General features: G+C 31.6%; 1 long non-coding RNA gene across 23 annotated transcripts; it reads right to left on the reverse strand.

Annotated features, from left to right (window-relative positions):
* Nucleotides 1-207: 207 nt before the first annotated feature.
* LOC133803317 (uncharacterized) lies at nucleotides 208-9,827 on the reverse strand. Of its 23 annotated transcripts, none has more exons than XR_009877886.1 (14): nucleotides 9,661-9,827; nucleotides 9,218-9,513; nucleotides 9,033-9,071; nucleotides 8,584-8,669; nucleotides 8,044-8,135; nucleotides 7,875-7,953; nucleotides 7,107-7,342; nucleotides 6,961-7,007; nucleotides 6,565-6,643; nucleotides 3,221-6,457; nucleotides 2,751-2,829; nucleotides 1,391-1,494; nucleotides 1,148-1,298; nucleotides 208-444 (listed from the first exon to the last, which is right to left on the reverse strand). It is a non-coding gene; the product is annotated as an uncharacterized LOC133803317 (long non-coding RNA). The 23 variants fall into 23 exon arrangements; XR_009877878.1 differs by having other exon boundaries at nucleotides 8,038-8,135; XR_009877891.1 differs by lacking the exons at nucleotides 7,107-7,342; nucleotides 8,044-8,135 and having other exon boundaries at nucleotides 1,391-1,467; nucleotides 3,221-3,258; nucleotides 4,086-6,457.
* Nucleotides 9,828-10,295: the final 468 nt, after the last annotated feature.

The raw sequence follows: 10,295 nt of genomic DNA on the forward strand, positions 1-10,295 counted from the left end.
TTATACTAGACTTTAGTATAACACATTATTTGTGTTATACTACACTTTAGTATAACACATTTTTTGTGTTATACTAGACTTTAGTATAACACATTATTTGTGTTATATTACACTTTAGTACAACACATGTGTTATTAGCTTAGAGAAACATAATCTTTTTTTTACTTACACAAAACTAGGAAAACAAATATGAAAGTTGAAGCCAAATAAGGTAACATAAATAGATTTTTATTAATTACTCAAATTGTAATTACAATATTTAGTCTACTAGTCTAGGCTTAAGAAATCATATTACAACATAATTTATGCCCAATTCAGATTCCTTAATCACTAAATACAAAACAAGAAATGTATACAAAAATTAGTGAAATACATTCTTCCATTTTAAAGGCCTCAACTACAAATGTTGTCAAGAATTGCTCCAAAGAAATCATCTCAATATACCTGCACATTGTAAAAAAAAAGTCCTTTTATTATTAAGAACATAAGACTTAAGCTAGTTTCCACCTGTAAGCATATAAAGTTTAAATTAAATTTGTAATAACTCCAAAACTTGACGAAACAACAGGGTATAGCAAGATGTACTTCCATGCAAAACAACGACTGAAGCAACAAAACATATTGCTTCTTCCCTCTAAAATTAAACAAGAAATACAGAGAAAAACAGAGAAAAATTAAAAGAACCAAACAGGTAGATAACAGATAAAAGCATGTTTAACAACACATGTTAACTTTTTAAACCATGTCCTTTGCTACACACAATGAAACAGGGCACAATGAACTCATTTTAATGTGTAAGCTGATTTTATAACTTCTTTTATTGATTAATTTTGTTCCCGAGTCCCCTAGATGGCTGGTATGAATTGGATCAAAACTAAGCTTAGAAAACAAAGAAACTTTAAAAAATTTGATAGCCCCTAAAATATACAAGCAAACTGAGCAAAGTCAACCTAGACATACTTTGGCATCAATGAGTTATCATAAAGGTTTATTTTAACGAGATTACAAATGATGGTAATAAGCATTATTACACAGAAAAATTATGCTCTACCACAGTGAGCAAGACAAACCTGCACTAAAGTAGTGGGTCTATGTGTACATATAATCAAGTGGTGGTAACTGGTGGTTATTAAGTAGGAGAACACACCTAGAGAACACTCCCGTCTAGGTAGGTAAGTTGAGGACAACCTCTTGCAATGGCCATTATTCTAGCATCACCAATTTGATGACAGCCACTAACGTTTAGATATTGTAGGGAGTTACACTTACCAATGGCAACAAGTGCCTCGTCCCCGACCCTAATAATTAATATGCGAGTGAAGACAGAAATCAAAGTGTAATTCATACTCAAATATTTGTAATTCTATAAACAATGAAAATAAGAATTCACCTATCACAAAATCGAAGGCTAAGATCTGTCAGGGACTTGCAATTCTCTCCAACAGCTACAATTCCTCTGTTTCCAATCTATAACCACAAAGAAGGCTATATATGCTGTCACAAATAATTCACATGGTAACTACCAGACTGACCACTAAAAGAAAACTTTTTAACAGAAGTCAATCAAATACATCATATAAACAATGAAGCATTCTTCAGTAACAATGATACGGTATTAAATATGGAAAAGTGAGTAAAGAGAATCAAAATTCTACTCTGCTAATACCATTAAAACCAAACACATAAAACACTGTCTCTAAGAATCATTATTAATTATTCATTTATTTTTATTTCTGATTAAAAAAAATACAAAACATAGGGAATTTATAGATAATTATTAATATATATATGATGAATTTTCTAAGAATATAGTCGCTGGTCTGGTCTTATAGCAGTGATATATAAAGTAATCCATGGTCAAATTTAATGAACAAGTTAAATCTGATTATTATTTTGCTGATAAATTGAACCAGTGACTAATACAATTTAAAGAAGTACACATATATACTAAAATGATATAGTCCCATCATTTTTTATGACTTTGCAGTCAAAAATAAGAAGTTGAATTCAACTGGGGGGTCAGAAACTCTGAACTTGGTAGAAACTCAAGCAATACTAGGATATTCAATACTGATTAAACACCAAAAATACTGATTACATATATAAGATCATCAAATATATTTCAAACACCAAATCAAAATATATATTACTAATTAAAAATAAGCAACAAAACCAAAAACTTGGAACGAATAAGAAAATATAAGAACAACTGATTTGCAAATAAAAGAAAACTATGGTAAAACTTCCAACTTTCTCTAAATCCAGAACAAGAAATCACAAATATATACAGCTATTCGACAATTATATTATAAAGAAGGAAAAGGAATATGGGAAAGAGACTAAAATAGAGAGAATGAGAGTGAAATGCAAAAACAAAATAGAGATGGAAAAAGAGACTTCCTGGACCCTTCTTCACTAAAAAAAGCAATTAACTTTTCAGCTTCATTACCTACTAATTTGGTATGCATAATCAACCCAAGAAAGTCACGTCACGTCAACCACGCAAAAAAAATCCCAATTCCCAGATTAGATATCAGATTATATACTCCCATTCAATCCAACGTGCATAAATGAATTATGAAACAAAAACAAACCCAGATCAAAGCAAACCCACCAAAACAGAAAAAGCAATCTGCTTTACCAATTATGATAGAATGGAAAAATAGTGGAAACTCTACACACACAGATACATATAGATTTAAAGATTCAAAGATGTTCAGTAGACAATCAAGAGACTACGAGTGTAGTACCTGGTGATAAGGCCCAAAGCTACTCTCTTCCACTTCTAAAACTACACCTGAGCTTTATATATGATAATTTAATCTTCCTCTGCCAAAAAAAGTAAATGAACAAATTAATTTATATAATAGTAGTCAAAACAAAGAAGAGTTATATATATAATATCTATAGAACTCAGAAAAATAGAGAGATTAAACTCATGCCTAAATAAAGCTTATAAGTGTATATATATATATTAGAATATTATTAATTATAAATCCACTTTTTTTTGTCATTCTATTAGGCATTTTTTCAAACATCTTGAGTGCATAAGAAATAAAAAACTGAGCAAAATATGTAAATGAAACCAAATGAATCTTCTCACTTTTCTTAATTAGCAAAATAATACAAGCAACTCAGTCCAATCTAAGCCTGTGAAGGAGAAGTGAGAAGAGTAAATAATTATCTATAGAACTAGAAATTGAGAGAGAAATAATAGTACCTGCATGTATGTATTGGGGCCTAGGTTCTCAAAGCTCCCTTAGAATCCAACAAACAATATATTAAATAATAGAAAACGTTAAGAAGACAATAAGAAATATGAACCCCAACACAATATTAGTTTCTTATCTTCAATTGGTATTACATATTACTTTTCTGTTAGTCTATGAACAAACAAAATATAGAACCATTAGCTTCTATTTATTACTTTTATGCATATGGATAAGAGGAATCTAATTAACAATGCAAAGATTAACTTTACTCGAATTGAACTACACATTTACAATGGACAATGTCAAACTTTTTTTTCCCATGGCGATCGGAAAAGGAGAATTTCTTTAAGACCCACAAATCATATTGACAGAAAATTTCAGTTAGCTTTTAAAGTATTTGATATTTCAAATTTCATTATCCTCAAAATAACAAACTATAGAATGTTTTTTTACCCCAGAAAATAATCTTAATAGAGAATTTTTTTTTTCTAAATGAGAATTAAAGTTCTTAATCAGTGTGAATAATTCATAAAATTTAGTTTAGTTTAGAAAATTCATTAAAAAAAAAAAAGACATCAGTTAGAGTGTCTTTGACTGTTTGACAGTCCAAAACCACAATGGCACTTACAAGACTTGATCAAATTTGTTCACAAATACATATATCAAAATTATAACAGCACATACATCACCCTTCCCCATTTTGCCTAAGGTATAAACCAACAGTCTCTAATAGCCAGACTTGTTATTTCTTCTTGTTGTTGTTTTGCTTTATTGGTTAAGAAAAAAAGAATCATGGTACACGACATACATTTTGCTTTACATAAAAAGCTTCTCACCTTGTCTATAGGGTATGTACTGTATAATATATCTTACCATAACTCTTGTCACCCTCCAACTCTATCACTTTTGAATTCCTCTAGTTTCTCCAATGAAAGCCATCACCACCTACATTCAAACAATTTAATTTAAGCTATAATAATTCAGAAATAATCATATTAAAGAAAGCATAGCAAAATCTTCCATAGATCAAGCAATAAGACTTTCCCAGTGAAATGAAAGTTTGTAAAGAGAGTTTTTTCAGTTCTGTTTTCAACCTGTTGAACAAAATTTTCAGCTTGTGACATTCTATAGATAAAGTAGACATCAATAGATATAACATCCTGATTAATGTTTATGAACAGGCTAGATTTTTTGACAGAATGGAAGAGCTCTTCCAAGTGAGCCTGATTGTAACATGAACCTCTCTCGTCTTGGGGCCTACTCTAGAAAGAAACTATACACAAGATGCTTATAAATTTTTGAAGAAATTCCAAAGCTATTCTTTCATCGTGTTTAATTTTTGAATTTTTAAAAGAAAAAGAAAAAGGAAAAGAAAAAAAGAATGGTTGGTTTTTTGTTTAAAGTGTTCAGTACAACAAAGAAAGGGTGGTTCAGTCTCTTTGACGGAAGTATGCAAGACTTAGTTAACCAAATGAGAATTTTAGGGATATTAGAATACAAGTTAGAGTCACCTCACAAAACAAGTTCTTATTCTACCCTTTTAAATAATGCATGTAAATGACGCTTTGGTTCAGAAGAACTTGACTGACTTATTAATTTGATGTGCAAAAAAAGATGTAATATGCACGATATATGTTGAAATTGGCATATAGATGAGTTCACTCTGTGCAACTTCAGTTAATATTGGCTAGGCAATAGCTAATCAAGGCATTTCACTAAGAAGATCAATCTCTTGAATATGGTGATGGGTGGATAGAGACTTCACTAGAATAATGCATATAATAAACACATAAAATTCAAGCATGGTGATTGTAAACTACCATAAACAAAACCATATATACCACACTCTAAAACTAAATTAATAAGTGTTTAGTCAAGATTTCTTATGAGAGATTATGTAAATCTTCTTTATAATTAGGGTGTGTTTCTATACTTAGAAAATGTAGACATTACAAGCAATGCAGAATCATCAAACAAGCAACGACAAAGAAAAAAATGCAGAATTATAAAAGTAATGGCAACCAAGCTAAACCAAATGTATTACAAAGAAGTGTATCGGTTAATTTGTTTTTAGATTGTATACTGCCAAGTATCATCTATATTCCTCTTAATTTTATATTAGTTATGAGGATTTCAAAGAAATGAAAATGAATAGTTGGAAGTGTACCTTGCTAAACAATATTCGTATATGCATGATTAAAATACATAGAAACATAATAACAATACAATGCAAAATCAGCAACTTGAGATAAAAAAAAATCATTATCTTTTTCAATCCAAATTGATATCTAAACAGGACATGATATCTAAACACCAACAAAAAGTAAATAGAGAAATACTTAATTATTTATTATCTAAAGAAAACAAATGTTGCTTTTGTTATATAAAGAAGCATATAATGTAGTTGTGATAAGTTCACATATATGATGATAAGTGTGCTAAATAAGTATAGGCCAACATAATCATTCAAAAGTGTGCTAAAGTATTTGTTGTATTGGAGACCCTTTATGTATATATTGACATAGTTAAAAAATTAAGCAAAGTTGCACATTCCAAGATGTCGTTTAACTCACAAATAGAAAGAGAGCTTCTACAAATATACCACTACACACTTAAACAGAGTGGAGAAGAGAAGACGTGTACCTCAATTGAAAGAATAAAAGAGCAAAGAAGTGGTTATATGTGTGAATCTGTAAAAATGGTGATCATTTATATAAACAGGACCTAAAGTACAAATATAGTCACTCCAGTCTAAAAGCTCACACCTCACGGCTGCATTCAACACCTCAAATATCAACCTCACCTCACCTCTTGCTAAACAACTCATACCTCAAATGGTGATCATTTGTGATTTTTGTGTTTGATTGTCTAATAGAGTTCCTGTATTTTCTTTCATTTTATTCTTGAATACTAGTTATACCAAGGCCAGAGAGTTGACCAAGTCAACTTCTTAAGTAAGAGTTAATTAAATCTGGACTATAAACATAAGACCAATATTTTAGCAACAAAACGAGCTTAGCCAACCATAATGTAAAATGAAAAATATATCACAAAAGAATACATATATGGCATATGCAAGTTATATATATAAACTTTCCTATTACTATTCTAATCATGATCAGCAACTAATAAAAATAATAATGATAATTATTATCTTATTCATCAAGCCATCCAACGCTAGATGTGAATATCTGGCCAATTGCTTCAAGTGCAGAAACACTCCAACTCTCAGCATGCCTTACAATCTGTCAAGTCAATGAATCATGAAGCAACCATTATAAATAATAATGATCAATATATATATTTATATATATAGCAACAATTTATAGCACAAAAATAGATTATCGTTTACTTTAAACTCGCCGTCTAATTCATAGACCGTACTTCCGTTGATGCTAATAAGAGGCCTCCATGGAAGCTTCAGGTAGGTCCTGGATAGCAAATAAGTTGGATTGTAGCTATATTGAAGGCACAAATACAAAGTTCTATAGTAGAGTCTGGCAGGTTCAATAGCATTTGCATTGGCAATGGATAACTCTTATATTTGAATGACCAAAAATGGATTAGGCCATAAACAACCTTCTTTATCCTAAGTTTACTATAACTATTATTGTTGTTATTATCTTTTTGACAGTTTATTCTGGTCATATATATATATATAATAAGCCTCTATTCTGTAATGCAGCATTCAAACTTACTATTATGTACGTTAAAAAGTAAAAAGGAACATAGACCGATTTGTAAGCACCTTAATTTCCACTTTGCCACCACAAATTTTTTTTCAGAGGAGATATCCTGCAGAGATTAGCATTGCAAGACATTAACCCCAATCTGCTACTAAAGTTTTAAAAAGAAAGGAAAAAAAAAACTGTTGCATAAGTCATATTGTGGAACATTTGTTAGTTTGGTCATGCAGCCATGCTGGTGCACAAGCCCTGAGCAGCCGTTGTGAGACATTGTTGCTCAATCATGCACCACACTCGATGAAGCCCCCTACACTTTCAAGAATGACTTAGGTGGCCTACAACTTTGATATCATGTCTCCACAGTTCCTAAGGCTGAGGAACATCACCAATGACTACCTTGGATTGTGGGCACAGCAGCAATGTTGACTGAGGCTTTAGTATGGACTATAAACAGCTCAATTGGTCAAACTCACTCATCAAATTACCCTTAGTTGTACAACATATAAAGAGAATGAACAGAGTTTGGAAGTGCCAAAAGAAAAAGTGAAACAATGAAAGTGAGGGTTTAAGCATTAATGGCCGGAGATGGGCATTTTTCATTTTTAATCATGTTCAGGTTAATTCCTCATTTTGGGATTGTTATTAAGTTAACAACATCAACTACCCTGATTGAGTTTTTCCTTAGAAGATTCTTTCTATGCCAAACTCTATGTTTGATTAGAGGGAATGGTGGAAAGGATATTGAATCATGAGAAGGGAAGAGTATGGTTGTCTTGTCTTTTCTATGTGAAGCAGCCTATTATTTCACTCTCTGATGCACTAGGATTTAGCACATTTATTAAGAACTTAAGATCATAACAAAATCAAGCTTGATCTCTTTCTGGTATTGTCATGGCAAGTATATCAAAACCATATTAATCTGTTACCAATAAGTAATATGTTAATAAATTGCAATCTAAAAGGAGTGAATGACTACCTTCTCAATGTTTTCCAATCCGATGGAGAGTCAAAGAAAGGAACAAGCAATTTCAAGTTGCGGGAATACAACTCCTTACCTGGACATACGCAAAGATAATTCAGTTGAAGAAGCTGGAGACTTATGCACCAAACATTGTTAAGCCAAATATTTGTATACATACTAGAACCTTGTAAGTGTGCTCATATGGCCGATATCCAAATTCAATTGAAAGGTCAGCCGCCAAGTCAATTCAACATAGCTCAATTTCCATACAAAAAGCTGATTAAAAAAAAGCTATAATAATAACTCATTTTACTCATATATCTCACTGAAGCATTCCATCAAACAGTTATTATGAATAGGTTTAGCAAAGCTTATTTTTATATAACAAGACCAATTTAAGCAGTCAAACTAAACAAAATTTACAGATAAATTGACACAAACATCAAATAACACAAATACACTCTATACATACAAGTTTAGCCTACATACAAACATTCATTTATATTCCAAAACACACCATATTTAAACATAGAAACAAAGATCACTATTATCATGGTTGCAATAATAAAATTAACAAAGAGAACATTAATGATGAATCATTGAGTAGTCATGAAAAAACAGAAAGAGAAATTGAAAGAAAAATGGTACTTAAAGTGAGGATTAGGGTTATAGTTGTAGAAATAGATGAGTGAAGATGGATAAATAAAGATGAAGAAGTACATACCCATGCCGATGAGAGCTTGAAATTGAGATAGTGATTGCCAGAAATTGAGGAGCAATGGGAGAAATGTGAGAGAGAGATGGAGATGTCTAGAAATGGGAGAGAGAGACCAACGTAAGATTCTCTTTTCATACTAAAAGTTATCAATAAATAATATATTTATTATCTAAATGAAAGTGAATGAGAACAAATCTAAGCAAGGTGCTATTGCTTGTAAGGACAGAAAAAATTGGCTTACAGCCATGGATGAGGAGATGAAATCTCTATATGACAATAATACATGGAGTTTAGTAATAGAATTCAATAAAAAGAAAGTGAGATAAAAATAAAATAAGAGTGTACATGCTTTAAATTCATCCTTAAAATACTCACTAGTAGCATCAAAGAAATAAAAGTTAATTAAATCTCGGTACTTTAAAAAGTAACAAATAAGTTTCTTAGTATGAAAGTACCTGATACCCATTCCACTCTGGATTTTGTGAAGGAACCCCCTTGAGTTAGGGAAAGCATCATTGGTATAAATGAAACAAGAGAAAACATTCAAATAATCAGAATGAATCAAATGAAAAAATTCACAAAACAAGAGAAAAAGATCAAATTATAATATCTAGAATTGTTGTAATTATAAAAACCTTACATTCTGACTGCCTTTCTCCATGCCAAGAGCAAACAATACAGCAAAACGAGTATGAACTCAGAATCTAAAGATAGGGTCTCAAGAGACTTGCAATGTATGCCCACTGCTTCCAGTGAGACATCAGTTATCTTAGCACAAGCAGCAATACCAATAGCTTTCAATGAATTCCCACAACCAAGAGCTAATTCAACTAAACCTGCATCTGTTAAGGCTTCACAAAATCGCAAATTTAAATCCCCAAGCTGCTTACAAGACTGTCCAACAGCAACTAGACCATGATCTCCAACATAGCAACCCTTAAAGAAAACCATACCAAAATGATATGTCACAAAAACTTGGGAAAATGAGGTAAACGATGAATATATTTTCATTTATTTTAACAGAAATAGATAAGACCCACATAAAACACTTCAAATTTCAAGTATAGTAGACCAAAAAATCACCTGTAAATCTAAAGCTGTTAAAAATGAGCACTTTTGGCGAGTGCAATTAAGCCAGAACTTGAGACGTTAGAGCACCAGATTAAGCTCAGCTTCTCAAGTTTCGGAAAGCCTTCGCCAAAGCTCTAAACCCTGCTTACATGAAAGAAGAAAGTGGTATAGCCTTAAAGACGTATGTTAGAGTTCATGAATAAAAAAAGGCAATAATGTTTGGAGTTTAGAAACATAGGAGTAAAACATACAACTCAAATTGCAAGTGAAAAAAGGCTGGACTTTATAACAACATACCGTATATTCCAGGTTTGAGAAAGGCCTTTCCACATCACGCAATACAAAAGGGCGTCCGTTAATGTACACTACCTGTTTGAAGAAAAGAAAGAATTTTTTTTGGTTGAGAACAACCACTTGCACTAGTGGACTATCTGGTCCGAATTTTTTGCATGGTCAAAGCATCAAAAGGCTCGTGAGTCCAAAATTTAGATTGGGCGAACTTGAAAACACAGCTAAAATGAAATCGCCTAGGAAATCAAATTTGGTTATAGTAACTGAAGAACCTAACAAGTAATGGATCTGGGTAGGAATTTACCGGCTCCTCGCGAAGGTTCATCCAAAGAACTTGAGCCTCCTTTGCATGAATG

This window comes from Humulus lupulus, chromosome X (genome assembly GCF_963169125.1).
Source record: "Humulus lupulus chromosome X, drHumLupu1.1, whole genome shotgun sequence".
Taxonomy (NCBI): domain Eukaryota; kingdom Viridiplantae; phylum Streptophyta; class Magnoliopsida; order Rosales; family Cannabaceae; genus Humulus; species Humulus lupulus.